This window comes from Pinus tabuliformis, chromosome X (genome assembly GCF_031772625.1).
Source record: "Pinus tabuliformis cultivar Carrire ecotype Pingquan chromosome X, CPIR1, whole genome shotgun sequence".
NCBI lineage: Eukaryota > Viridiplantae > Streptophyta > Pinopsida > Pinales > Pinaceae > Pinus > Pinus tabuliformis.
Genome location: NC_142308.1, coordinates 764,300,147 through 764,313,128, shown reverse-complemented (window position 1 = coordinate 764,313,128; position 12,982 = coordinate 764,300,147).

Sequence of the window (12,982 nt, the reverse complement as noted above, 5' to 3'; positions counted from 1 at the left end):
TGTGGATGATATGTTGCTGGTTGGAAATGACAAAGAAATTATCTACGATTTGAAGACCCAATTGTCCTCCAAATTCGACATGAATGATCTTAGTCTTGCAAACTATATTTTGGGCATGGAAATTAAAAGATATCAGGCAAAGAAGAAGCTTTGGTTAAACCAGAGGAAGTATGTCGAGATAATACTACAAAAGTTTAAATGCAGGATAGTAAACTGGTGAAGGCTCCTATTCCTGTAGGTGTGAAGTTATCTGTTGAATAGTGTCCCAAGACACAAGAAGAGGAAGAGGACATGTCCCGTGTTCCATATGCAAGTGCAGTTGGTAGCCTGACGTATGCAATGGTCTATACTAGACCAGACATTACACATGCAGTGGGAGTATTGAGCAGGTTTATGTCAAAACTAGGGAAGGAGCACTAGACAACAATGAAGTGAGTTTTCAGGTATTTGCGTGGCACTAGTGATTATGGTTTGTGCTACCAAGGAAGACCAGGATTGGATAGAGTGTTGGATATTCATGGCTTTGTTGATGCAGACTAAGCTGGAGATCTGGATTAGAGAGGATCTACAAGTGGGTGTGTGTTTAACCTATTTAGAGGTGCAGTCAGTGGATGAGTAAGAAATAATTTGTAGTGATGCTATCAACTACAGAGGCAGAATACATGGCAACCACTCATGCAAGTAAGGAAGCAATTTGGTTGCAAATATTGTGTTCAAGTATGGGGTTAGTATAGGGAGCTATAAGGATAGACTGTGACAAACAAAGTGCAATTTTCTTGGCAAAGAACCCTACATATCATTCAAAGAAAAAGCACATTGATGTTCAGTATCACTTTGTGAGGGATATGATAGAAGACAAAAAGGTGTTGCTAGTAAAGGTGGACACTTTAAATAATACTACAGATGCATTGACAAAATCTGTGAACTCTAAGAATTTATCTTGGTGTAGAGAAACAATGGGCATTGTAGGGATGGGTAAATGACTAAGCTCTCTTGTGGCTCCATCTGGAAAGAAAGCAACAAGTGGTAGAATGTTGGGTTGTGTTATATTCTTTCCACGACTAGTCCACGTAGTTAATTGCGGGGTTAGAGGGGGGGCGGACCCCCCCCTTCGTTGTGCCGATTTCATAGCAGGGGGGTCACAGGGGGTTTGAGGGGTGCAAGTAACCCCCCTCTATGGGGTCTGGGGCAGCGCCCCGGAAAATTTTGTTTTTTGGACCTTATGATTTTCGCACATGGTTTTGGATGAGATGGTTTTTGGTCCATGGTTTTGGATGCGATGGCTTTCGGTCCATGGTATTGGATGCTTCGACATGTATAAATATGTTTTGTAACATTGAAAGGAATATAATGAAAATCAAGCTGGTAGTCCCAATTTTGGGATCCAGGGGAAATCTCTGTGTATATGTGTTTTATGTGTTATTCTCTTACATTGTTTATTTTCTGTGTTTTTAGAATTTGTATGCAGGTAATTTCTGTACGGGTTAAAACCTACAAGCGGAAGGGATTAAATGAGAGTTGACGGTACCTCATAACCCTCAACAAAATGGGGTTGCTGAGAGGAAGAACATGAGCATAGTAGGGGAAACAAGGGTGATGTTGCATGATCGAGGCCTACTACTACCCTTGTGGGCTGAGGCATGCAACACAATGGTTTATTTTCAGAACTGTAGCCCACATTAGATACTTGAGAGTAAAACACCAAAGCAAGCTTATTCTGGTAAGAGGCTAGATGTTGGTCACTTCAGGATTTTTGGGTCATCATTTTATTGCCATGTGACCAAAGATGCACAGAAGAATCTTGATTCAAAAACATAGTTGGGGATCTTTATGGGGTACACTTATACTCCCCACAACTATCAGGTGTACATGAAAACTAGTCAGATGACAATGGTTCGCAGGGATGTCAAGTTTGATGAGGAGAAGACCATGCGAGTATCCCTTGAGAGGGATCTTGAGCTACATGTGGAGGAGGAAATTTTAGTTCCTAGGGTTGAGGAGCCTCAGATTGATGTGGAGCAGCCACATGCAGAGGTTTCGGGAGTGGAGACATCTACTCAGGAAAAGTCTTCCAGAGAGGGAAGAAAGCACACTAGAGAGGCTGACAGATTGTTGGATAATGCATGGGAGAATTTGGGAGCGCCCTCTTCTCAACACAGACATAGTAGGTCACTAGAGAGAGACACTGGATATATGACACTTATGGGTGCATGTGTTGTGAAAAAGCCATCTTCCTTTCAGGAAGAAGTGCAGCAGCCAGTTTGGGTTGATGCAATGGTGGAGTATGACTCCATAGTTCGAAACAGTGTCTGGGATGTGGTCTCGAGACTGGAGGACAAGTGAGTTGTGAGCTCCTATTTGCTTTATAAGGTAAAACAAGCTGCAGATGGTAGTGTTGAGAAGCATAAGGCTAGATCTATGGCCCGTGGCTTTTCACAGGTAGAGGGGATTGACTATGATGAGACCTTTGCTCCTGTTGCAAGGTACTCATTTATCAGATCTATTTTGGCACTATCTACACAAATGGATTGGAGTATGCATCAGATGGATGAGAAGACTGCCTTCCTCAATGACATGATTGAGGAATAGGTGTACATAGAGAAATCCGAAGGTTTTTAAACCTTGAACCATGAGTCGCATTTGTGCCGACTTAAGAGAGAATTGTATGGGTTGAAGCAAGCACCCAGTGCTTGGTACATGAGGATAGATAGCTACTTCACTGGGTTGGGCTTCATGAAGAGTGAAGTAGATGTGAACATGTATCACATAGTGGTGGAAGGTAAGATTTTGATCATTGTACTTTATGTAAATGATCTCATACTGACAGGTGATGATAAGCTCATCAAATGTTGCAAGGAGGACCTTGCAAGAGAGCTTGAGATGAAGGACATGGGGCACATGCATTACTTTCCTGGCATGGAGGTATGGTAGGGAGATGGGGAGTTGTTTGTTTCTCAAGGCAAGTATGCCAATGAGATACTCGGGAGATTCTGCATGGAGAGCAGTAAACCCATGGAGATTCCTCTAGTTGGTAAGTAGAGGAAGGAGGATGCTACTTCAAGAGAAGTAGTGGAAGCTATTGTTTACAGGTAGCTTGTGGGTTCACTCATGTATTTGGTGAACACATGACCAAATATGTGTTATGTAGTTAACCATCTTAGTCAAGTGATGGTTAGGCCTACCAAGCTGTATTGGAAGGTGGAAAAGCATGTATTGAGATACCTCAGAGGCATTACTCAGTTTGGGTTGTGGTACAAACGAACAAAGTGAGTAAATATTCAGGGCTTCACCGATGAATATTTGGCATGGAGTCCTTTTGATAGGAAGAGCACATCAGGAGGGATCTTTAGTATTGGGTCAACTACAATTTCTTAGTACAACAAGAAATAGAGATCGGTTGCACTCAGCTCGGCAGAAGCAGAGTACATGGGTTCAAGTCAAGAAACATGTGAGGCTATCTAGATGAGGAAGATCTTGGTTGGTTGTTTGGTCAGCAGATGGATCTGACAATGATTTATTGTGATAACCAGAGTTGTATCAAACTTTCTCAAAATCCAGTTTTTCATGATCAGTAAAAGCATATAGATATCTGGTATCATCATCTCAGATATTGTGTATTGAGGTGGATCATGTTGTTAGATTATATTCCCACTGAGGAGCAAGATGCTAACACCTTGACAAAGGCATTGCCAAGATGTAAATTCGAGTTTCACAGAGACAGGATTGGGGTAGTGGATAATCCCTTTCTTCTTGAGAGGGAGTGTTGAGAAATGGCAACAAGAAATTCCAGTTTAATCTGTCCTTGAATTAAACTATGAATTAAAATAGAATTATTTTCTCATAGCAATTTGAAAATAATTAATTAAGTTTAATTAACTTAATTAATTTAGGAAATTCGAATTGGAACCCTTTTAGAAGACATGTATATGTTATACATAACTTATAGCAGTTCGGGATGAGTTATGAATGAGTTGTAATTAGTTAAATCAATTTATTGAGTTAAGTCTAGTTAAATTAGTTCCAATTAGTTTCAGGAGCTAATAGTGAGTAAACAGTCAGTTGGGACACTAGTGACTAAATTAGTGCTACTCTAGTTAACTGAAGATTCCACCATCAGAAACTCCTTCATGTTGATTCTGAGAAAGACCCAGTTGAGACTAGAGTGTAGGGACAATGTACTATTTGTTTTAGATTTTTCTGAGTTGTACTAACAGTGCATGCAATTAGGAATTGGTCCTTGAGGGATTGCGCTATTTTTAAAGGCTTTATTTCCCTTTCAATAAAATATATCCTTCATAGGAATTACACATTGGAATAGACACTTGGAGAGCTTGTGAATTGGCTAAGATTTGTCCTTGAGATTAATTATGAGGTGGATATTGAATTTGTTGAGTGTTTGGATTGTTATAGAGAGAAAAAGCATTGTAATTTCATCTTCATTTTCCAGATTAATACGAAAGATATAGTGGGGTTTTGAGCTATGGCTTTCCCCTGATATTTATTGTGTTATGTGCCTTTGATTCTCTTCCTCTATTGATTATTGTTTTCTCGATCTTTATGGGATTTTGTTATAAAGAGTAGAAGTATATTCTTGTCTCATGTTTTAGTAGATTACATGAGTTTGTGGATCTACAAGTTTTTCTACATTTGAATGCTTGCGGTAACCCATTAAGGTACCTTTGAATATTTACTTTTTTTTCCTTGATGTATGGTACATACCACAATACTTATATTAATTTATTCATGTACTCATCTACAATAAGTTGCCCCATCTTGAGCTTGTGAAATTATTGGATCTTGACATCATAATACATTTCTGACATGTAAACTCATTCCACAACAACTCCTTTTCTCTAATTTCTTTCACATTACTTAAGTCATCCCACCATATATCAAACTTACCTTTTAAATTGAAATTTTATACCCTAGATTTCATGTTTTCAAAGTAATCATTACCCTAAAGTATTTCTTTATTCCTAGACATTAGGCCTTCTCCTCTCCAACTTTATTATTCTCTTTGTCAAAGGTGAGGGGTTTTTTCTTTCTTAAAATCCTTTAGTATTTCACTTTTTTCACTCCTTCCTTATCGATAATTTCTTTAAGTTGTAGTCCTTTATGACTGATTAGAGTTGCATGCCTTTCTCTCTAGAGTTTTCAGTGGATTTTCTCCTTGCACAGTATCTTCATTAGATTTCTTATTCCTTTTTATTTACCACCTTCTACTCTACTAGCTTCAAATCCATCCCTCTTTATTTTTGTTGAGTTTTGCTTGTATTTTTGTTTATCCAAGTAGTTGGCACTAGGGTTCTATTGTTTTTTCCTTTTTAATTCTAATAGACTACGCAAGATCATCATGTTCACTTCTGTTTGTTTTTCCTATGCCCTAATGATACTTTTGGTATCTAATTTGCAACTTCTTAACTCATACTTCATAATTTTGAGGGTGTCCATCAAGTTAGGGGAATTTTCCTCCACCCTCTTCCCAGTGGATTCTTCCTCTTGATCATACGAGGCTCTATCCATACTGTATTGCACCATCATGGTACTCATCCTTTACCTTCTGGTTGGGACATGTGCTTCCTTATGCATTGTTACACACAGGTAACCATCAATTAAATTTGGCATAAATATGCCAATTCATCAGCTCAATCTTGAGGCTTATTTAGATTTCATGTTAATTGAAATTCTACGAAAACATGTCAAAATCTAGAAAAAGTATTCATTCATATTAATTATGCAATAGATTGAGATATGTTTAAATTGTATCCATGAATTTCATTTTTCAAGGTACATTCAGTCCAAGTGTTGAACTTGGGTTCTGATACCACTTTGTAACACTCCCTACCACCCCCTTGTAATAATGTTGGACATGGAAGGTGTTACTAATGCCTTGAATATGATTTTTAGTATTTTTCAAGAAAAAATGGCTTCATTGAAAAAGTGTCATTTTTAAACTTATGGAATCCAATGCCAATGTCACCATTATGTCCAGCTTAGTGAGGGATTTTTGATGATGGAATTTTTTTGTCGACCCTAGTCCTAGACCAAAATTTGCACTTAAATAAATCTCACCCTGTCAACATTGGCCACATCAACATTTGTGTGCCATGTGGCACCTATGTGGTCTTTGAATTTGGTCCACATGGCAAAGCCACATGGACCATTGGTCCAAAACCGTAGATTGGAACTTATATATGTATGTATGTATATATATATATATATATATATATATATATATATATATATATATATATATATATATCAAAATTGGATCATTATGTTTTTTTTTCATCCATCTTAATGGTTTTACAGTGAAAAATGTGGAGTAATAATCTCACAAGACCATTTTTACCAGCAGGACCTAGTTTGCAAAATAACGGTCTAAAACTTTTTAGGAGAATTTTGACGCATAAAATGACATTTTTGGGGGTAAAAATTTGTTTTTTTAGCATCACACCTTTTTTTCATATTATACACACATAGACCTTTCCAATGGCTCAATAATAACCTCAATTAGAGTCTATATGCAAAAGTTATGCCACTCAGAAGTTGACCTTCTTATTTTCACCACCATAATTAAAGAGGATGGCATGTAAAGCCCCATTATTCATGGAAAATGGCCTAGCCACGTGATTATGATGAAGAATCCTCTAGAAGAGTCCATATTGTAACTCTAGTTAAGAGTTGAGGTAGTCAAACCTAAAAACTAGTAGGATATCGGGTTGTGTTATAACCAGGCCACTAGGAAGAAAGTGTTTCCATTCTCTTTGAGTGCATTTGTTCCACAGATGAGAAACATTAGTTGAGAGGGATAGGAGATATAACACAAAATAGGATTTGTGCACACCCATTTTCTATTTAGAGAAAGAGAGTAGAGCGACCTCACCTTCTAACTGGGTTTTTCTCTCGAAAGGGTTTCGCAGGATCTTGTGTCAAATAGTGGTTTGTGAGTTTTTATTTCGTTTTTCTCTATTTTATGAATAATTTTAATTTGCACGCATACACAATTAACTACATGTCCATAAATCTAAACAGAAATAACACCCTAGTATTCTAGATTTCAGATTTTTAAATATAGTTTTATTAGACATGTTGTGATGAATTTTCTAGTGGAAAATCAACAACAGTTTATGAATCACAACACATATTTTGGAATTCACATCATCCATATTTTATATATATATATATATATATATATATATATATATATATATATATATATATATATATATATATATATATATATATATATATATATATATATATATATATATATATATATATATATATATATATATATATATATATATATGAGATGGAACATGTTGTCACCACAACTCGGATTTATTTACACAACAAAATAAGTTGGAACTATAACCTAGTGATATCAATTCAGAGAGTCCTAAGGACACTTGCACTCCTTTTTTGGACCCGCCAAACCTACTTACCAAGTTATATTGGGGTATACCTCCTACATCGTCTTTGTCTGCAGCAATGAAACTTGGCATGTGGAAGGGTTAAGCCCAAAATTTTGTAGGCTCAATAATAGGGTGGCCCCACCCCATCACCCCATTGGGGTTCACGGTTCTGAGCACAAACAAAACACTTTGCACGAATAAGTTCCATTGACATGATTCAATGCAAGGCCTACCCCATTGCCCCATCGAACGTTGGGGATCTTACTTGCGTGGAAAATCTTACCATCTATCACTCTTGATGGCAAAATCTTAGCTGCCCCATCTCCCCATCATTACTTGAGGTCCAACTGCTCACATATAACATGTCAACCCACCTTTTATTATCTGCTTAAGTTGTAAGAGGCTTGGAGCCAATTTATTCATATTCCCAAATTCCAATCGATTTATTCTAGATTATTCACAATCCCAATCAATTATTTAGTCAAATTTGTAAATGGCATGGACTGAATTATTCAAGTTTATAAATTCCATGATCATGAGATCATTCATAGGTATTCTGTATATGTCAATTTGGTGTTGTATAATTTGAATGGGTGTAAATCGTATGCCCAATTTTAGATGTGAAAATTAATAAAGTTGCATCTTCAAGCCTATTCTCACAATTCTGGATTACACATACTTGTATATTCTAGTTAAAGATTACATAAGGAGTGTGGTAATGTGTGAATGTAGTCTCAACATGCATGTTCATGTGGGTTAATGTGTACACATATTCTCCGAATAATAGCAATGAGGACAAATAAAGAAAAGGGGGCACACCCAAGCAACTTTCACAACATAATTATATTTTTACTCTACTTTTAAAATTCACTCATCTACATTGGCTACCAACCACCAAAATTTTACCTAAGAATTGGGGCATTTATTATCATTTCATTGTAATTTATATGCACTATGAAACGATGGAGGAAGGATACCACATTCTTCATATTTATGTATGGATACTAGACAATGAAAAGGTTTGAGAATTCTAGATGTTTTATTCCACGCATCGTCAATAAAAATGCAATAATTCCTCAATTTTTTCATGAACAACATGTGATTCCAGGAACATTCATTTAGTATATAAAATATAGATTCTTTCAACTGATGAGCCTCATAAATGGGTAATTATATGGGCTCATTTTACCTCCTAACCTAGTCAAATCAACCATTCTCTTAGCTTATTGTATGATTTTTTGATTATATTTATGCTTATAGGGTGAGTTGAGTTAGTTATTATGCCATGTGGTATAACATATATTTAATGCAAATTATTGATGGATTTCGAGGTCAAAGTCAAGGATCTAGTGGTCAAAATGCAACAATAACTTGAAATAGATAGAGGAGAGGACTTATAGGATGGAATCCCCCTCATTTATTTCTCCTCACTTTGAATTCCGCTTCATTCAGCTCGGAGTATAGGCAGTCGAATCATGCACTAGAAGGCAACCGAGCAAGTGGAAGATGATTGATAGTTATCTTGAGTTTTGGAAGCCAAGCCTCCCTGATTTTAAGGAAGCTATTGGTAGCTTCAGATTTATAAGTAGAGAGGCCTAGGGCCTCACTAGGGTTGACTTTTTTTTTCCTTTCATGCCTCGTAGGAGTAGAGATAACTTAGGAAAAATTTTTCCCAACACCCCCACTGCTTCACATAGCCAACCTTCTCTCTTCCTCGATGGCTGCAATCAAGAAGAACCCTTAGGTGAACATTCATACATATTTGAAGAACCTAAAGGGGAAGAAGAAGAAGAAAACATTCCTTTGGAGCCAATGGCTGAAAACAGAAATGCTAGGGGAAATGGAGAGAGAATAGAGGGTACCTTCCCCATTCGGGAGACCAATGGCAACACCAAAATGAAGAATATAAGTCCATTAGCCCTACCTCACTTCCATGGTCTGACTACAGAAGATCCTAACACCATCTTGTTCGAGTTTGTTGTCATATGTAAAACTTATGACATGCAGAAGATGAGCAAAAGTTGAAATTGTTCCCTTCTACTCTCAAGGATGTAGCATTGCACTGGTTCATGGGATTACCTGGCAATAGCATCACAACTTGGTCTCAGATGCAATAGGCCTTTAACAATAAGTTTCGAGACTATTTTAGGTCAAAATATACTAAAGAAGAAATCTTCCGAATGACCATAGGAAGTGATGAGTCCCTGGAAGACTTTGAAGAGAGGTTTCAGCTCAATTACAAAAGGGCTAGGTGTGCACTTGACCCTGAGTCTTTGAAGTTGGTCCTACTCAAGGGAATTTAGGAAGACATTTTAGACACCCTCCATTTACTGGTCGGGGGAGACATATACCAACTATCCTATGAGGACATAAAGACTATTTTTAGAAACCATTCTTGAATAGCCAAAAAGAAAGGTAGGGGGAGTCAACCCATAGCCAGTACCTCTTCTTCCAATTTATCCATTAAAGGTGAAATTGGAAACATGCTGGAATACTTCAAGAGATAGATGCTATAAACTCTTGCCATGCGAATGGATACCTTACATATCAAAAGAAAACAAGAGGAAGCAGAGACAACTTTGGCCATTTTTTGCCCTAGATGCACCAGGAGGCATCCTAGGAATGAATGCCCATTGAACTCTATATAGGTTTGTTTAGTCTGTGAAGAAGATAATTCTATAGATAAGTGCCCTTCCTTGCCCAGACTTAAAGTTGTATACCAAGGGGCTGAAGGAGTCACTAAATAGATCTATTACATAAACCAAAGGAGGCCGCATGGACCTAGACCATACCAGCAGGGGATGTAAGGGACATCTCAGACATACTACAACTCCAACCAAGTCACCTCCATACCTTCTTGGGCCCCCCTTGATCATCCTTCCTGGTCCACACCTCCTCCTTGGTCCTTCACATCTCAATATCATGCCCAACCAGCCACCCATTCATTTCAATCCTATGCTTAGCCGTAACCTCAGTGGAATGCATCTCATCAGGGGTGGGGGCCCCAATACAACTCTCTTCTTGATCTTTTGCCTCCACCACCTGTCCAACCACAACCATTACCTTTTGCTCCACCAAGGCAACCCCAAATGCCTACCCAACCAAATCTGAACTCAAACAATAGACATTCTCAACAAGTGTATAATGGGGAACCATCATGCCCAACTTACGCTGTGGAGATTCAATAAATTAACTTGCGATCCGGGAAAGTTCTCCCAGATATCCAACCTCCACCCAAGGAGGTTGAGGAAGATAAAGAGGAAAGTGAACCTAAAGCAAATCCACCCTTTCCTGAGAGACGATCCATGACAATCCAGCTTACCCCAGAAGAGACTAAAATCCTGGGAGAATTGAAACATTTATGTGTGAAGATACCACTTCTCCAAGCCATAAAATATGTGCCTATCTACAATAGGTTGATCAAAGAGAAGTGCTTTAGGCATCCAGGAAGGCGCAAGAGAGATGCCCCAACCATCAATTTCATAGGACAACTACCCGACCTAATGTTGGGGCAGATAATCTATCTAAAATATCTAGACCCTGGAAGCCCAATAGTTGATGTCCACATTAATGGCACAATCGTCCCACATACCTTGATTGATCTGGGAGTTGCCATTAATGTGATGACAAAGGACACAATGCTCAAACTTAATCTCCAAGGCTCCTTGAGGAAGACCATGACAGTGCTACAGCTAGCAGACCTCTCCACAGTGACCCTTGAGGGGATTGTGGAAGATGTGATGGTCTCCATTAATTCTTGGGAGTACCCTACTGATTTCTTAGTTCTCTAGACAAAGGCAAAGCTCACTGGGCATCCTCTCATTCTAGGAAGACCTTGGTTGGCTACAACCGATGCCTACATCAGTTGCCGAGCTGGGAACATGACCATAAAGAACGGGCACATGTCTAAGTAGTTAATCCTATATCCTCCTACCTAACCCTTGCTAGGATATGATCTACCTATTTGGTTGGAGGAGGAGGATGAGGATGACGTTTATTCTACACCACTTTATAGTTTAGAAATTGCCATGGGGGGGAAACTGCAAGATGAGGATGATATGATTGAAAGTTTGATTCAAAATCCACCTCCCAGTGTATCACCATTAGAAGACATAGTAAGAGAAACCCAAAAAAACCCCTAAACTGATCTCTGTGTGGCCGACCCCACTTCTCTCCATGTTAAAAATATAGAGTTTAGCCTAGAAAGAACATTGAAAATCAATCCATCCCTATCTACTTCCCAGGAGAAAGAGCTATGCAGCATACTGAGAAAACATTTAGATGCCTGTTACACTAAAAAATGTCACCATGACTATTTACAGTTAGCATGGCTCTATCAACAGTCATGCTATCCTCTTAGGCAAGTCTTATGCCTCTGCTCTCCATGTCAAACTCCAAAAAGAGAGAAAGTCTTTATAAATGTATTTATCTCTGGGTACGCAGGTTCTCTCAACCTTACCTGCGGGTACGCACCCAATGTTCACAAAAGCTGCGTCCTTGTACGCTCTATATGTAAAGGGGCAGGTGCGTCCCCTTGTAAAGGTCAAAATGCGCAAGTTTCATCTTTAAAAAGTTACTTGTGGTCATTTCTAGAGCATTCTAGAAGGTTGTTCGACGTGTATTGAGCGCCTCCAGATGGTTCATGTACCCCTACCAAAGAGGAACTTATCCCATCAATGAGGGAGCTATCCCATCCAAAGAGGGGATTATCCCATTGATGGTGGACCTGATTAACTTCCTCTTGAGCACTATAAATACAGGCATTGGGCCAGAAGGAGGAGAGGTTGGAAGCTAAACATTTCTAAGGGTAGATGCTGCTGGAATTAGGACTCCCATTTAGAAGCTTGTGAGGAGAGATTGCCATCTTTACTTGTTCTATTTGGAAGTGGGTGAGCTTTGTCAAAGTAAAGGAGAACTCTTGATGGACCCTGGGAGGAACTTGCACAACACCAAGGCTCAGGTTGTAATTGTTCCTTTTGTTTCCTATTAATGCAAATGAGTCCATTCTTCTCAATAACTTGTTATTTATGAGTTGTTTCATGTACTCCTTGGTCTATGTGTTAAATATGTTTTATTCTATGAGATTATCAAGTGCTATTTAATCGTTTGATTGTTAGTGGATGTAGGTTTCAAAGTGAAGGAGGAGCTCATCCGGATCAGCGAGGCTGGACTGCTACAACAGCGTTGGACTACAGGTAGGATCTAAACACTTGATTTCTTATATAGTAAATGCATGTTTAGAGAAGGATTGCTCTTGTTTGTCTTGTTTGTCACTAGAGAGTCTTAGGCTCCTAGGGAGGTTGGTTGTGTCCGCACAATCGACTCTTTCCGCCTGACAAAATGGCGACTCCACTGGGGATTCCATTGATGTGAAAGTCTTTTCCTTTGTATGCAACTTTGATCTGAGAAAAGTCATTTATTTTCTGGTTTTTGGCTCTATGACTTTGTTTTTGGGTGGGTTAGCTTAGGGTTAGATTGAATTTCCTTTTTCTTGAATTTTCCAGTAGGACGCACCCTCTGAGTATTGCACAGTGCGTCCCTGTACGCACTGTCGCTGTGTGCAC